Raw genomic sequence first — 16,756 nt, forward strand, 5'->3', positions numbered from 1 at the left:
GTTTTGGACTGGAAGCTACACCTCCCAGAGACTGGAGAGTAGCTGAGAGGATACTAATGTTAATAGTGTACTCAAGTCTTGTGGGATGCTTTGCTATTTTAAGTTGTTTTCTTCACTTGGCTTGGGGCCACTGCCAATGCCTACCCCCACTGTACTGGGTGTTACAAGGCCATAGTATCCACTGCTATACAGAGGCTAAAGCAGCTCAAGAAAGAATGGTCTCCTGTGCCTGCCTTTAAATATTACACTTACATGCCAGCAAAATGTTACGATATCCAAACTCTTACCCTATGTTCAGAAAATGGGCAAAAGTTCTGGATGGGTATAGTGAAACACTGGGGCAACTGCAAAACCTGGGGTAAACCAGGGGAAACTGTAGGCTGGACCTATCTCCCACAAATAGACATGTCTGATGGGGGAGGAATGCACAACCAAGCCCAGGAAAAAGTCCTAAAACAGATCTGCGCCAAACTCATCTGACTAGCCAAAGGTCTCAAATATCTATATCAGTGGGCAAACCTCAAATGACTCCGCCAACTTACTCAGCTCATAGCCCCCATTCAGCAAGTGGAGCAGCTAGTCAACGCCACTAATACCCTCCTCCTTAACGCTCACCTGGACACCAACATCTGTTGACTTGCCTGCCCCTCTCGAGAAAAACCTTGTAGGCACCCCATCTCCTCCAGGGTGGACCCCCAAACAAACCTTAGCTAAAATTATAAATGTAGTTGCCCCTGTTGGCCCCATGGCCCTCAACGTCCAGCTAGTTCTCTCAGAAGGCAATCAAAACAATATGACCTGCTATCTGGGGAAAAACTCTGATTTAACATCAGAATTGGTGGGGAAAATCCCTGCAAACTTATGTACTGCCAGTAAAACCCTAGCAAACAACGTGACCCAGTGTAACCTCCCAGGATTGTTCTTCCTATGTGGGAGCACTGCATATAGATGCTTAGAAGCCAATTGGACAGGGAATTGCATCACGGTGTTCTTAACACCAAAAGTGTCAGTATATACTGAAAATGAGGTAGAACAAGCCCTTAACCTGCACCAAGAGTGGGCCAAACAAACATTGCTTGCCACCACCCTTATAGGAACAGGTATAGTTGCAGAAATAGGAACTGGACTCGGAGGATTAGGTTCTTCCTTCAACTTTTATTACAAACTCTCCTGAGAATTAAATGAGGGCATAGAACATGTTGTTGACTCCATAGTCTACCTCCAGAGCCAAGTCAACTCACTAGCCACAGTAGCCCTGCAAAACAGGAGAGCCTTAGACCTATTAACAAAAGAAATTGGAGTAACATGCATCTTCCTCAGGGAAATATGATCTTGCAGGAAAACATCAAATGAGTGATCCCTGCCCCTGCTTCTGTAAATCAGTCTGTGAAAACATGGCCTAGCAGGAGAATATCTAACAAGTAATTTCTGCCCCTGCATCTGTAAATCAGCCTTTAAAAGTGCAGCCTTGCACCTGCATTCTGCTTCTGAAACCCTGCCTGCAAAACTTTGCCAAGCAGTGCATTAGCCAATTAGCGAAAGTTATGTCGATCCCACCTGAAATCCTATATAAACCTATAGAAAATGAAAAATGGGGCTCAGAATTTGGAGATCGACTCTACTCTGGGCCCACATGTAATAAATCTGTTCCTCCATGTCTGAGTGCTGGATTTGGGTTTCTCTGTTATTTAGTACTCCTGACTTTGCTGCAACAAAACAATGAAACACCTTAAATGTCTAATTTGTGTTATTATGGAAACCATCTAAAAAATTAATTTATGATGTAAAACACAAAGAAAAAATTAGATTAAATTGATCATTATTGATGTTTCATAACCAGAAAATGTAAAATAAAATAAAAGATAGGTAAAGGAAAGGTTGAGGGAAAATATGAAAAAGTTTCCTTATATTTCTAACTAAGGCATCTGAAGGGATTAGAAACACAATCTACAAATGTGTAAATACTAAAATATGCATTATGACACTGTGTCCCATAACTCCATCTGACTGCAAGCATATCTAACCTCCAATAGCTTCTTTACACCTTCCAAAACCACCTTACACAGATCCATTTATGCTGCCTCTGCTTTTGTCATCACTTAATGAAATTTTAAATTCAATTGGGGAACTGGATTATTGAATTTTGGGCACAATATTTTATTGTATTTAACCAGTAAACTGTTACTATAAAGGTCATCAAATATTGAAAATTAAAATATTGAAATCCTAACATTTAAAAGTAACTGCTCTTTTTCATATACTAGTTTCCTTCTTGGCTTCCTTTTTTGTTACGTGTGTATATTCATCAAATGATCTGGCACTCTATCTACACTGGCAATAAGCACTCATTCAGGAGAGTAGACATAGGTTGAGCATAGAGGGTCTCTAATCCAGGTGGACAAGACTCTTCAAAAAGACTGACACAGGCAAAAAAAGAATTTTGGGGGACAAAATAACCCAGGGGGATTTTTATTTCTTACCTGCTGCTGTATATGAGGCACATGGCTTGTCAGATTGGAGCGTTTCATGGGCTCATGAAAATAATGTTATGAAATATACTAAAGTATCTCTCCAATTATAATTAGATTCCAGCCAGGTAATAAAGAGTGACCCAACTCTAACAGATGTTGACTTTCTTGTCTTAAGTGTTGACCTTGAACTCTTAGATCTGTGGATGGCCAAAACCTTGGGAAATTTACAGTGAAATGCTTTGAGAAGGGCCCTGGGTTATGTTATACTGGCAGTATCTTGTAACAATGGGCAGTGGTTGGGTACTCTACAGGCTTGCAAAATTTCAAAAACATGAACAGATGCTAATTTTGTCTAGTATTCCCATGTATGTTGTGTAATATTCCCATGTCTGAGTTTTAAGTGCATGTTTACAGTTTTAACATTCAGGCCACATGCCTGGGTACATATCTTAGCTCTAAGCCATAGACGCTAGTAACATTGTTAACAGTTGTCTCTGTGCCTCTCTTTTCCATCTGATGTGTGTGTATAGTAAACACAGACACCACATATGGCTTGATCAGAGTTCAGTGGGTTACTATAGTAAATTTTGCTGTGGTCAGAAGGAAGTATTTTGTTGTCAGAGTTGACAGTGATAATTTTCCTGTGTAAACATAACACGGTCTAGTATGAAGAAATACAAGCACACTCACATATATATATACTCAGATATACAATAATATGATGTAGACTTGTTCATTGACATCCCTTAACTCCAATTCAAACAAATCCGTACCACTGAAGTGGAATGGAGTTGCTTCCAGGGACTTCAGAAACGTTCAAATTCTTACACTTGAGACCGGTTTCTCTCACCGCACCCCAATTCTTACTCTCACATGGAATCTGGAATTACACCAGTTTTCCCCCACTAAAACCATCAAGGAAAAACCAATGGGATTCATCTAGATTTCCATCCTTTTCTATCCTCAGCCTTGAGAGATCCCCAAATACATACCTTTTTCTCTTGTTCTTGAGGCCACCTGCAATGAAAGAAAGAACATATGAGGATCAGATCATGCTGTGTACTGTTTACACAGGTCTTTTGCTTTCTTAGTTACTCTAGAAAATCAGATGAGAAATCATGGTTGAGTCAAAGAACACAAAATCAAGAGTAGAGGACACCATTTGAAAAGGTGCACAATTTCCTAAAAGTTATATCTTTCTCTTCCTTTTTGGTAGGCAATTCAAAAATTATTAATCCAAAGAGGAAACTTTGTCACTGAGGAAAATGTCTTCTATCTTTGAGTCTCCCACCAGAGGCCACCAAAACTGAAGCCTCTCTGTCACCAGGTATCTGTTAGTTAGAGAGTCTATCTATGCCCACTACCCACAATCAGACAGTACTGAATTCTATTATCTACATAATCAGGTTTTCAAATCTGAACTTGATTGAAAAAGAAACCTAGAAAGTAACACATCAATTTCAAACACAGAAAGGAAGTCTTACCTTGGTCTTATATGGATTCTACACATCTGCCCTGGAATTAGGAAGTTCCTCCAATGGATCACCTGTGGAAGATGGGAAGATAGAGAGTAACTATCAGTATATTAGAAATGCACCTTGTGAATTACTCATGTAACAATGCTTGACTCTTACAATGTGCTTCTGTTATGAATGTTTGTTATCAAACAAAAATTGACCTACTGGGCTATCCACTGCGCAAATTCTATTTCTCTTTTATCTATATATATTATGTTTTCTCAATGTGGAAACTGCCTAAGTACTTGGTTATCTATCAATTGCTATGAGTTAATTGAACTAATTTTCTGAATATCACTGTGTATTGAAAGACTATTCACTGCACAGTGGAGAAAATGTCCTCTCTTTTCCCAACACTTACCATTATGGAGGAAAATGGATAGGTGAAAGCATTGATATATAACTATATAAAAATGAAAATTTTAGATTAGCCCACAAGGATAAAAGCAAATGTGCATGTTGGTTCATAAATTGATATTTAGAAATTCAAGTTTTTAGTTTTGGAAAACTAATTATGTGAATGGAAGGAACAGACCCCACATATACTGAGTTATATACTCATTTCAAGATGAATAGAAGTTGAAAAGTATGTTAAAAACAAACTTTCAGACATCTCATCATGTGAAATGTCTCCCTTTTGATCACTACAATTCCAGATTTACTATATAATCTGAAATAAATAATTGACTACATCCTTCCTTGGTAAAAAAAAAAAAAATCACAATAGACATGGCCATGAGGAAGAGAGTGAAAGATACAGAAAATCATAAGAAATACTAAATTTCTCTAAAGGGAGATTCATTTTAAGGCAATGAGCTTGACAGAAGGACCTAATATATATATTCAACAGTAAGAGAAGCATAAAACACACATAAAAGTCTGTAGGGCAAATGGAGAGAATAAACTAAAGAAAGAAAAGAATATTTTGTGAAAAAAAATAAGAATATTTGGGGGGATTGGATTAATTAAGTAGGTCAATGATCATATCTCTCAAGCAGCAATTGAGATTTCCCATCTCTATGAACCATAGGAATGAATGTGGGAGCTTTTCCACCTGCTACCAATTTTGAATCTCACTGGGCACAGAGTGACTGTTAGAACCATGAGCCCATATATGTATCATAAGATAACCATACCAACCGGTCATCGCAGAATTTTCAGAGTGAATGTTTTCTCCATATTGCGAGGTCCAACTGCTGCCATGTGACCATTTTCCTTTGCCACCAGCAATGAATGGGTACTACTGTTTTTCCACATCTTCTCCAATACTTGTTATTTTCAGTTTTGTTTTTTATAAGTCATTCTAGTAGGTATGAAATGGTATCTTATTTTGGTTTCGAGTAACATATCCTAATAGTTAATGATGGTGAACCTCTTTTCACCTGCTTTCTAGAAATTTATACATCCTCTTTGAAGGACATAAGTCTTTTTCCAATTTTTTAATTAGGTTGTTTTTCACTGTTTGTTGAGCTTTAGGTTTATTTATATATTTTAGATATAAAACCCTTATTGGATATATGGTTTACAAATATTTTCTACCCTGGAATTATCTGACTTTTTATCTTTTTGGTAAAGTCATTTTAGGCACAAAAGTTTTAAAATTTGATGAGGTCTCATTCAACTATTTTCTTTTCCTATGTGTGCTTTCGGTATAAATTCTAAGAAAACATTTCCTAACACAAGATGCTGAAGACTGTATTTATGTTTTCTTCTACAAGTTTAATGTTTCTACCTCTTCTAAGACTTTACAGATTTTCAGGTAATTTGTGTATATGATATGAGATAGGGGTCTTCCATTTCTGTTTTGCATATGGATATCCAGTTCTCCAGCATAATTATTGAGGCTATTCTTTCCACCATTGAGTGGACTTGGAAGACTTGTCAAAAATCAATATGACATATATGTGAGGTTCTATTTCTGAAATCATGCAGTCCAATCAAAGAACCACACGCTCACAGGCATGTATTAGTTTAATTACTTGATCTTCTGAGAGTCACAAAAGAACATCAAGCTGTAACAGATCTTAAGAGCACACAATTGTATGCCAACAATTTAGAAACCTAGACGGAATAGATACATTCCTAGAAACACATGAGCAACCTACAGTGACTCTAGAAAAGAAAGTCTCAACAGAGCAGTTACAAGTAAAGAGATGAAATCCACATCAAAAACCTCCAATCAGACAATGATTTGGAAAGACAGCTCTCCACAGAAGATAAGCATAGGGCCAGAAGGACCTTGAAAAGATGCTCAACACCATTTGCCTTTAGGAAAATGCAAATTGAAACCACAGTGAGATACCTTTTCACATCCACTAAAATGGTTGCTATTAAAAACAGAAAATAACATGTAGAGAGGATGAGGATAAATAGGAACACTCTTTCAAGGCCAGTGGCAATGTCAAATCGTGGAGTGGCTATGGAAGAGAGACTGGGGATTCCTGAGAGATCTAAGTATAGAACTACCATATGACCTGGCAATCCACCACTAGATATATTCCCTAAAGAAATGAAAGCAGGGTCATGAAAAGATGTTTGTACACCAGTGTTCACAAGGCCATTATCCAGAATTGTGAAAAGATGGAAGGAACTCAAATTACCAATCAACTAATGAATAGATAAGCAAAACATGGTATACACACACACACACACACACATACAGGCATACAATGCAATATTATTTAGTCATAAAAAGGAGTGGAATTATCCCCCTTATGCAAGCGTGGTTCCAAAAAAAGAAAATCTGTTAATATAATACACCATATTGACACAAAGGGAACAAAAATGATCATCTCAATTTACGTGGAAAAGGCATGTGACAAAATCCTGTTTCTTTTCCTCATAAAATCACTTAGAAAAGTAAGAATAAAAGGAAATGCCCTCTGCACGAGAATGAACACTGTGGCAGTTTGAAATAACCAATGGACCTCCCAAGCGTCATTATGTTTGTAAACCCCCGAAAGACATTATTTTGTAAATGGGCCTGTTCCTCTGAGTGTAACCCACTTTGATTGCCTTAGATTCACCACAGAGGTCTTTAACTAAATTACCTGTTCAGATTTGGAATTGTCCTGAATGACACTGCAATGACAGAAACAGACGGTTATATATCCTGCCAAAACCTACAGAATTGTGTGGGAGAGAATGTAAACTACAATGTAAACTATAATCCATGCTTAGCGGCAATGCTCCAAAGTGTGTTCATCAATTGCAATGAATGTACCACACTAATGAAAGAAGTTGTTCGTGAGAGGAAAAGTGGGAGGGGTGGGGAGTTGGGCATATGGGAATCCCTTATATTTTTTTTATGAAACATTTTATGTAATCTTAAGTATCTTCTAAAAATAAATAAAAATATATTTTTAAAATTGACCTGTGAAATGTGGGCTTTGATTCAACCAAGTCAGGAGGGTGTGACTCATGTTTGAGTACCCACCCCCTTGATAAAAAAGGACTCTTACTCAAGACAACACACAGGAAGAGAGAAGACAAGGAAGAGAGAACTTTGTCAGTTCTGGAGCCCTGAGGAGAGATGAGTCATTTGCCTGATTGCTTGCCCAGAGAGACAAGCCCTATGCCAGCATAAAGCTGAGATTGGGAGAAACTGGGCGGGCAGCCTTAAGAGGAAGAAAGAAGGAGGCAGAGAACACCCACCATCTTGTCTCAACACATGGCAATTGACTTTGGTTGGAAAGCAGCCATGCGTTGGAATCTGTATGGCCTTATAAGTGTAAGTTTTTACCACAAATAATTACTCTTTGTAAAAGCCAAAAGATTTTTGGTACTTTGCTTCAGCACCCCTTTGGCTGACTAATACAGGCATATAGGAAACAAACCACTGCAAACATCATACTGAATGGTGAAAGATCGAAAGCTTTCCTTCTAAGATCTGGAGCAAAACAAGGATGCCCACTGTCACCACTGCTCTTCAGCATTGTACTGGACATTCTAGCTAGAGCAAGCAGAGAAGAAAAATAAATAAAAGTCATCCATACTGGAAAGGAAGAAGTAACATTTTCACTATTTGCAAACCACAAGATTCCATGTATAGAAAGCCTCATAAATCTACAACAAATATACTAACTAGAGCAAGAAAGAAATTGAGCAAAGTGATGCCCTATACAAATTTGTAATATTTGTGAATGATTGTAATGAGCGTTGAGGAGGAAATGAAGAAAAATATCCATTTCCAATTACATTTAAATCAAATATCTCAGAATAAATATAGCCGAGGTTGTAAAGAACTTACGTATGGGAACTACGAAACTCTGCAAACAGAAATCAAAGACCTAATAAAGGGAAAGACATTGCATGCTCACGGATTGGAAGGCTAAATATTGCCAAGATATCAACTCTACCAAAAATGAATGATAGATTCAATGCAATCCCAATGAAAATTGCAATAAACAGCTTTGCAGAAATGGAAGACAATCATCAAATTTATTTGGAAGGATATGCTATCCTGAAAAGTCACAACCATCATGAAAGACAGAGTTGGAAGACACAGCTTTCTTGACTTGAAACTTATTACAAAGCAGCAGTGGTCATAAAAACATGGTCCTGGCATAAGAATAAATATATAGATCAATGGAATCAAAGCGAGAGTTCACAAATTGACCTTCACTTTCATGGCCAACTGATTTTTCCCAAGGATGCCAGGTACCCTCAATGGGGAAATAATTGTCTCTTCAATAACTGATGCTGGCAGAACTGGACATCCATATGTAAAAGTTTGATGGAGGACAACTGTCTCATATCATATACAAAAATTAACTGAAACGTATAAAGACTTAAAAGAACTAGGAACATAAAACTTGTAGAAGAAAACTTAAGAAGTTCTTCAGAACCATGAGTTGGGCAATATTTAGTTTTGTTTCTTAAAAATATTTTTTATTATTATCATTCTTATTTTGAAGATACATAGATCACACAAATTATTGCATTAAAAAATATAAAGGTTCCCATATACTGCATTCCACACACACATACACACACACACACACACACACACACACACTCCTTCCAATCGACAACTTCTTTCATTAGGGCGGTAGATTCATTGCATTTGAAGAGCACATTCTGGAGCATTGCTACATTGCATGGATTATAGTTTATTTTGTAGTTTGCACTCACTCCCAGTCCGTTCAGTGGGTTATGGCAGGTTATATTATGCCCGCATCTGTCCCTGCAATATCATTGAGGAGAACTCCCAAGTCCTGAAAATGCCCCAGTATCACACCTCTTTTTCCCCTGTCCCTGCCTTTGGCAACTCCCATGGCCACTGTCTTCACATCAATGAAATAATTTAATTCTTCCAATGCTAGAGTCATGACAATTCTATAGGAGAATACCAGTAAATCCATTCTATTTTATTCCTGCATCCTGAGGACCCTGGGATGGCCATGTCCACTCCAACTTTAAAATCAAAAGTGGGCTTAGATCCCACATGGCTGATGGATGGAATTCTCCCGCTTGCATTTGTAGACTCTCTTGGTTCCCTGGTGCAGTGGTTGACTATCCTCACCTCCCTGTTAGTTGACATGGGCAAGTCCAATGAAAAGGAGAGTAGGTGTTACAACTCTGCTGAGGCCCAGGACCCAGCTGGCATATAGACAGTCCAGAGATTCAAGTCTCCTGAGCATATACCAAACCCAGCACCTATCACAGGTAAGGGAAAAGTGACAGAAGAAGCATGCATAGAGAAGTCACATCTGAATCCAACTCCACACTCAGGAGCACAAATTCCGCTGACGAGGCAGTGAACTCCAGAGCCATCTGTCATGATCAGAGAACCTGGGTGTGTCTGTATCCCTCAGAAGGACCCTTCCCTGGGGTTGTACCTACTTTGGCTGTCTCTGAGATCCTGCTGAGATGAGCATAAGTGCAACCCCTCTGAAGACCTCCCAATTCATTTTGAAGTCTCTTAGCCATATAAACTCATCTGTCTTTACCACTTACCCGTTTTATTCAAGGTACATCACCAGCAGGTGTTGATAGTAATACCTCAGCACCAGGGAGCCTCATGCCCAGAGTCATATCCCACACTGGGGGGAAGGTAATGCACTTACATGCGGAGTTTGGCTTAGAGAGTGGCCACATTTGAGCAATGTGGAGGCTCTTGGGATGTAACTCTTAGGCACCCTACAGTTTAGGCCTACTTGTAATTTAAAGCACTTAGGCCCATAAACATAGTCATCAGTATCAAGGGCCCATCACTGGACCATCCTTCTTCACTGGTCTTTGCCCTTGTACTTGGGGTATTGTTGCTGCTCCAGTGGGGAGTGGGGCAGAGTTTCCCGGAATGGGAACTCAGCCCTCCCTCAGTTGTTGGAAACTCTGAAGTGAGGTATCATTGACTGGGAATGCATGGGTGGGAGGGAGCTCTCCAGGGCAATGTCTTCTTAGATTTTACACCCAAAGCAAAAGCAACAAAAGAAAAATAGATAAGTGAGACCTAATCAAGATTATAAACCTTTGTGCCTAAAATACCTTTATAATGAAAGCAAAAGCAATCTAATTCTATGGAAGGATATATGGGGAAACCATATATCCAATAAGGGTTTTCTGTCTAGAAAATATAAAGAATCGTGAAGGTCAACATATATAGAATGAAAGACAACCCAATTAAAAAACGGACAAAGCTGCTGTCAATTGCAGTGAAGTGGGCATCGCCATGCCAGAGTCCTCAGGATTGGGAAGTGAAATATGGCCTAGAGTGGACTTACCGGTATTCTACTATGGAATTAGTGTGGCTCTAGCAATGGAAGAAATTATTATATCACTGATGTGGAGACAGTGGCCACTGGAGTTGCTGAAGGCAGTGACAGGGAAAAGGAGGCATATTATGGGGGCGTTTTGGGGACTTGGAGTTGACCTGAATGATATTGCAGGCACAGATGCAGGGCATTATATATCCTGCCATAACCCACTGAATGGACTGGGAGAGAGTGAAAACTACAAAGTAAACTATAATCCATGTGTGTAGCGATGCTCCAAAATGTATTCATCAAATGCAATGAATGTACACCACTAATGAAAGAAGTTGTTGATGTGGGAAAATGGGGGTTGTGGGGAGTGGGGCATATGGGAATCTCCTTCATTTTTTAATGGAACATTTTGTGTGATGTATATATCTCTGAAAAATAAACAAAATATTGCATCCGAGGCTGAGTGGAATCTCTCCTGAGTTATTTACGGTAGACTGAATCAAAATAAATGTTTCTAACAGTGAAAAAATGAAACTAAAAATACATTTTGAAACATGGGCAAAAGTCTTGGATATGGCTCCAAAGGGTAAAAAATGGCAAGAAAGCACATAAAAAGATGCTCACTGTCATTGCTATGATGGATATGCAATTCAAAACCAAAATGAGATATCATAACATACCCACTAGAATGGCTCTTATTAAGACATGGAAAATAACAAGTACTGGAGAGGATGTGGAGAAATAGGAACACCCGGTCATTGCTGGTGGCAAAGGAAAATGGCCACACAGCAGCAGTTGGGCCTTGCGATATGGAGAAGGCATTCCCTCTGAAAATTCTGTGATGACTGGTCGCCATGGTTACTTCATGATGCACATCTGCCTCACGGTTCTAACTGTCACTCTGTGCCCAGAGAGATTTGAAGCTGGCGGCAGGTGGAAAAGCTCCCAGCTTGGTTCGTACGGCTCATAGAGATGGGAAATCTCAATTGCTGCTCAAGAGGTGTGAACATACTGACTTACTTAATCTAGTTACTACCCCTCAATTTGGCTAGTGATTTTTCAACAGAATATTCTCCTCATTCGTTTCTAGTTTCTCCTCTCTAACTCATCCTACAACATTTCAGATGAGCTTTATACTTGTCTCTTACTACTTCGTTCATATTTTAGATCCTTCTATCAAGCTGGTTGCCTTAAAATGAATCTCCCATTAGAAAAATTTAGTATTTCTTTTAATGTTCTGTACCCTACCATCTTCTCCTCAGCTCCATGTCTGTTTTGCCGCTGTTTTTTAACTCAGCAAGGGCCAAGTAAATTATTTATTTCAGAATTTGGAGTTAAAATGGATGGCTAGACATCAGAAGTGAGGCATTTCAGAAGATGAAGTGTACTAAAGTTGGTTTTTAACATGCTTTACCATTTCTAAGCATCCTGAAATGCATACATAACTCAGTATGTTTAGGGAATCCATTGCTTCCATTCATATAACTAGTTTTCCAAAGCTAGTTATAAGAACTTGAGTTTCTAAATGTCAGTAAATGAACCAATATGCACCTTTCCTTTTATCCTTGGGGTTTATCCAAAATTTTCATTTGACAAACTTACTTATTGATGCTTTCACTTACCCACTGCCCTCCCTAATGGTAAGTATGGGGAAAATACTGTAATTTTTTTCTCCACCACCCAATGAGCAGCATATCTTTCAACACACAGCAATAGATAGAAAAATAGGAAAATGAACTCATAGACATTGATAGATAAGCAAGTGCTTTGACACTTTCCCACACAGAGAAAAAAGATAATGTATATAGATGAGAAGAGAAATAATATTTATGCAGTCGGTGGCCCAGTAGCAGCCCAGTTCAGGTTTGGTATAACCAACATCCATAAAGAGAAGCATCACGAGTCAAGCAATGTTCCCAGAATAATTCATGAGATGTATTCCTGATATACTGAGAGTTACTCTGTGTCTTCCCACCTCCCACAGGTGACCCATCTGAGGAACTCCCTAATGCCAGGGCAGATGAGGAGAACCCATCTAACACAAAGGTAGGGTTGACTTTCTTTATTTAAAATAAATGTGTTGGTTTCTTGGTTTCTTTCTTTTGCAATCAAATTCAGATTTGAAAATTTCATCATGTAGAGTATAGAATTTAGGTACTGTCTACTTGGGGGTAAGCAGGAATGGGTAGACTCTCTTACCAACGGACAGCTGGTGCCAGAGGGCCTTCAACATCGGTGGTGTCAGTTGGGAGACACTATGTAGAAGACCCCCTGCCTTAGTGGCATTTTTTTCTCCTTAGATTAATAATTTTGTAATTGTCTGCCAAAAAGGAATAGAAGGAAATACATTCTGGGAGGGTCTGCACCTTTTCTAATGGTGTCCTCTACTTTGCTTTTTTGTTCTTTGACTTAAGAGTGGATCCCCACCTGGTTTTCTACAGCAACTAAGAGAGCAAAGACCTGTGTAAACAATACCCAGCCTAATGTGATTCTCACATGCTTTCTTTTCCTTCATTACAGGTAGCCTCAAGAACAAGAGAACAAGGTGTGTATTCTGGAATCACTGAATGGCTGGGGATAGAAAATAATAGAAATCTAGATGAATAGGTGGGCTTTCCATGATGGCTTAGGTGGGGATAATTGGGATAATTCCCAGTTCCTTATGGGAGTGAGAATTGGGGATGGTGTGAGAAAAACTGATCTCAAGGGAAAGAACCTTGATCATGTTTCTTCAACTTTGATCATGTTTCTGGAAGCAGCTGGGTTGCCCTTGGGTAGTGTGGATTAGTATTGATTGTAGTTGAGGCATGCCAATGAGTAAGTCTGTGTTATGTAACTGTGAATCTGAATGTGTGTATGTCTGTGTGCTTGTATTTATTCATACTAGACAGTGTTCCTGTTTACACGGGTAAATCAACATTGTCAACTCTACCAAGAAAATGATTCCTTCTGGCCAGTGCACAGTTTACATACAGTAACTTATTAAATCCTCATCACAGCCATATGTCATGCATGTGTTTAAAATACTGACACCTCAGCTGGAATACAGAGGCACAGAGACCTATGTCAACAATCTCACTAGAGCCTAAGATTTAGAGCCAAGTTCTGTACCCAGGCATGAGGCTCCAATTTTGAAACTGAACCTGCATTTAAAGCTCAGACATGGAGATATCAAACACTGTACATGGGAAATTTGGACAACATTAGCATCTATGCATGGACTTGAAAGTTTCCAAGCCTACCGAGTTTTCAACCACTGCTCATCATTATAAGATTTTGCCAGTGTCACATAACCCAGATTACCTCTCAAATTACCGTACTGCTAATTTCACATGCATTTGTCCAGTCACATATCTGAGAGTTCAAAGTCACTATGTAGGGAAACAAAGTCAATATCTCTTAGATTTGGGTCACTCATCATTACCTGGCCAGTATCTGATTAAAATCGGGAGATTCTTCTAGTGTATTTGCTAACATTAATGCCAGTAGCCCAAGAAATGTGCCAGTCTTGCAAGCCATGAGTTGTGTGTACAGCAGAAGGTAAGAACTCAAAATTTCCCTTGGTTGTTAGCCCAGGTCACCCTTACTGAACTGTCTTGTGCACCTGGTTAGAGATCCTCTGTGCTCAACCCATGCCTATCTCCTTAATGAATTCTCCAGTGTGGGCTGCTTAGTGCCATCACAGATCACGCACCAGCTCATTCATGAACACACACATGGAATAAAAGAGGAACTTGTTATTATGTAACATTTTCATAATCTACAACTTCTATAAATATAAAAAAAATTTTAAGTTGAGAAGGAAAACACAATAGCAAAAAGAGTAACCTTAAATGTTAGGATTTCAACATTTTAAATTTCAAAATTGGATTTCCTATATATCAACAGATTACTGAATAAATACACAAAATACTGTGCCCAGAATTCAAAATTCCAGACCCTAAATAAACTGTAAACTTCCATAAAAGGGACAACAAATGGAGAGGCAGCATAAATGGACCTGCAGGAGGTGAAATGGTTTTAAAGGTGGTTAAGCTGTGCTTCAAAACAGATGGTGTTATGGGATGCAGGTTGTGTCATAATGAACACATTACTATTTATGCATTTGTAGACCTACCATTTGTAAGACACTTTAGGAATCCTTAGCTGGAAATCCAAGGAATCTTTTTCTCATTTTTTCCTGAACCTTTCCATTCCTTCCTTCCTTCCTTCCTTCCTTCCTTCCTTCCTTCCTTCCTTCCTTCCTTCCTTCCTCCCTCCCTCCCTCCCTGCTTCTTTCATTCCCTCCTGTAATCATTGTTGTCTCTAATGACTCACTTTCTTCTTTCTGTTTTATAGCAAATATTGATTTTCTCTAGTTTTTTTTTTTATAACAACTCACTTAAGACTTTTAAGGTGCTTCAGTGGTTATGAAGCATGACTATATAAATAAAATAAATGCTTAACTTAAATGGAAGGATTCCTTTTAACAGTCTTTTGCATTAGTGACCTGTCTATCTTCATAGAAAACTTTTGCCAGATTTTGAAGTACATCACAGAACTGATTTCTTTGCATGGTTTGTTTGTAGTGTTACTTATAAGACTATACCCTGTATGACAAAAATATATTCAAAGTACAGATAGGTGTTTTCATTTCATATTTTTGCCGGGAAACAAATGGAATGAAACCTTAACTTGAATATCTCATTCTCCAAGACATTAAAAGGCAAAAAAAAAAAAAAGGAGAACTAAAAAGTTTTAATATTTGTCTCCTGTCAAATCATCCACAGTACAGGTTCTTTTGCAGAAGGTGTCACCTATACAATATGTCAATTGCATTGATGTATAGAAGGGATAATTGTATCCTGGATGTTCTGGATGCCTCTTAAATGTGCCAGAATGACCTATGACCTGGGTATAAAGATGAACACCAAGAATGGGTGCACACATGGAGAAACTCACCCATGATGCTGTGGGGAGGGCGCTGTTACATTCACCTGGAAAACAGTGTTCTGGTATGGATTAGAGGCATGTGCACCTGTGACCCAGCAGTCCCTGTCCTTGTTCTATATAATCTAAGGGCCATGAATGAGGCATGAATGCGATGTCCACACAAAGGCCTGCAAAGACTCATTTGCAACAGTTAGATCCTGAGTAGTCATTCAGGGAAACAATACAGTGTATAAAATGTAGAAGGAATACACTTATTGTGCAATGTCCTAATGTGATATAATTACTTGGCATTCCAAATAGCGAACGTTGATTCACACAGCAACAGCTTGGAATTCCCACAATATTCAGATATAACATCCAGCCATACTCAAAAGAGTTTATACTGTGTGCTTCCATTGATAGGGTGTGAAAAAGAGAGAACTCTAAATTACGGTGATCATGGTCAGAACAGTGGTAATTGCTGGGGGCTACTGACAGGAAGTAGCAAACGTTAGGCTGCCAGGGGCTGGACACATTCTGAGTGGAGGTCAGGGCGTTCACAACACGTGTGTTTATATGAGCCACCAAGCCCTGTGAAGTGCATTTGTGTACTTCACAATCATTAAAATAAGCATTAATGTTTAGAAAAAAGAAATACAAAAAGTTAGCGTGCCCACAAAGTAATCTCCAGGTCCCAGTGCCTTCCTATGTTTACCACACAATATTCATAAAGACATCATGCCAAAGCAGAACACACTTGCAAAGAATAGATATAGAGGGACACTCTTTCATCAAATCAAGAGAATCTTGATACTGAACTCCAGAAAGACAAAGATGGGAAAGGGAAATTACAGAGAACATTCTTCTGAATACATGTGCTGAAATGCATGGAAAACGTCTGCATTTTGGACCAGAGATTACAAAGGAAAGTACCTGGGATTTCCTGGCAGGATTTCTGTGGGACAATAGCAGAGGATGCAGGATTCTGAGGGCAGCCTGGGAGAGGGAGTAGAAAGGAAATCCCTTAATTGATCAGAGTGTGGGACCCAAAGGAATGCAGGCCCGGGTTGCTGAGGAAATCCCTAGATGGGGATTCTAAGCTATGTCTAGGGATGGGACTCTCTCCTTCCTCACTGCTTATTCAGGCTTC

At 38.9% G+C, this 16,756-nt stretch overlaps 1 long non-coding RNA gene across 1 annotated transcript in view; it reads left to right on the forward strand.

Moving 5' to 3' along the window:
- The window catches only part of LOC139436772 (uncharacterized), an 85,027-nt gene extending 71,786 nt beyond the window's left edge, over positions 1–13,241 (forward strand). The window contains exons 2-3 of the long non-coding RNA XR_011646209.1: positions 12,680–12,741; positions 13,216–13,241. This is a non-coding gene — a long non-coding RNA (uncharacterized lncRNA). The remainder of the gene's footprint in view (positions 1–12,679; positions 12,742–13,215) is intronic.
- Positions 13,242–16,756: the final 3,515 nt, after the last annotated feature.

The sequence above is a fragment of the Dasypus novemcinctus genome, chromosome 17 (genome assembly GCF_030445035.2).
Source record: "Dasypus novemcinctus isolate mDasNov1 chromosome 17, mDasNov1.1.hap2, whole genome shotgun sequence".
NCBI classification, from domain to species: domain Eukaryota; kingdom Metazoa; phylum Chordata; class Mammalia; order Cingulata; family Dasypodidae; genus Dasypus; species Dasypus novemcinctus.